Consider the following 1,541-nt stretch of genomic DNA (forward strand, 5'->3'; position numbering starts at 1 on the left):
CGTGCTCTGTATGGCGTGCTTTGTACTGGCTCCGGCCGCAGCTAGACCCTTCTCTCTCACACACTGCTGGTAGTTGGATTTCCATGGCAGTGCTACTGCTGTGGTGGTGAGGAAAAGTCTTCTGCTGCTTCCCATTACAATGAGAAAACACAGCGTCCATAACGCTCCGCTGGCTTCCTGCTCCGCACTTCACCGCACTGTGGATATTATCTGTTCACCTGGACCCTCTGTGAGTACCGTTCACCACAACATATTGTTTTTCCAGCCTAGAAGGACGTGTTTGCCAATATCACAGTGTCTTGAGCTGGCTTGGAGATAATGTATAACGTCAACAGCAACACCGCAGCAGTACAAATACGCCTTTAACACTGAAACATGTAGCTAACGCTAAAGATTTGTCTTGCACCGCGAAGATTTTGCCTTATTGTAGGTTGAATGCTGCTATTATTGACAAACATTGACCGAGGCCTTCTGGTCGACAATTCACTGTCCGGAGAACCTTGTCTGTCGGCTGTGAATATAAACCAGCCAAATCTTATTTAACCAAAGGTTGCCGTTATTGTTGCAGACTGTGTGGGTTTAAACTGCGTTTGGGTGACATGTATGGTTTCAATCAATGTTTGAGACTTTCAGAATTCTGAAATTGGCTAGTACTAGCTGAGCTAACGTTAATTAGCAGCAGGCAGCGACCCGTTAGCTCCATACGTGCTTGTTCTTCTTGTATTGAGAGAACCTTAGCCAAACTCGCTTCAAAAAGTGAGAATGTAATGTGACCTTGCTTATCGGATAATTTGCGTAACTGCTGGTTTCTAGGTATATTTTGCTAATCCTTAGCATCCGCTCTTTAATTCGGCATACCCTAGCTAAATGCAAACTTTTTTTTTTAGAATTAACGCGAAGTTAGTGCGCGACGCCTGCTATCACCAAAACACTCCGTTATTGCTGGATCGTGGATGGTGGTAACGTAGCGAGCAGAGTAAAATAGGGGTACCTCGAAAAGTTGGATTTTGAATAAAATAAAGCGCTGCTTGGTCCATGAAACTACAATGATTATAAAAGGCTATTGAACCATGCTCTAACCTTATACACATTTCCACCGATAAGCTTTGCATGCTTTTGAGCTTTGAGTTTAAACTTAGGGACTGGCATGTGAATTAGCGAACGACGCAATATTTGGGAATACCATGGCACCGAAATCTTGGATAGCAATATTGTGTCGGAGGTGGGCACAGTTTTATCGTGCATTCCCTTATAACTGGGGACTGGTAATCTTACGACTTCAAAGGTCATGAGCTGGGCGGTGACGTCATCAGAGCTGGTATTTCCCATTCCAAACTCGTAGGAGCCTCAGCAGCCCCAACCTAAAAAATCCAAGATGGCTGCGCCGCGCAACAACAGTAGTTATAATCGTAGTAATATTGTTTAGCACTTCTGTTTTGTTTGTGTCTCATTAAATCAGCTGTACACACAGCCCTGCCTAACATCTATCTGTGTGGACATGCGGCTGCAGTGTTTGTATGCGCAAAATGCCGCGAAATGCC

This window comes from Poromitra crassiceps (genome assembly GCF_964638095.1).
Source record: "Poromitra crassiceps genome assembly, chromosome: 5".
NCBI classification, from domain to species: domain Eukaryota; kingdom Metazoa; phylum Chordata; class Actinopteri; order Beryciformes; family Melamphaidae; genus Poromitra; species Poromitra crassiceps.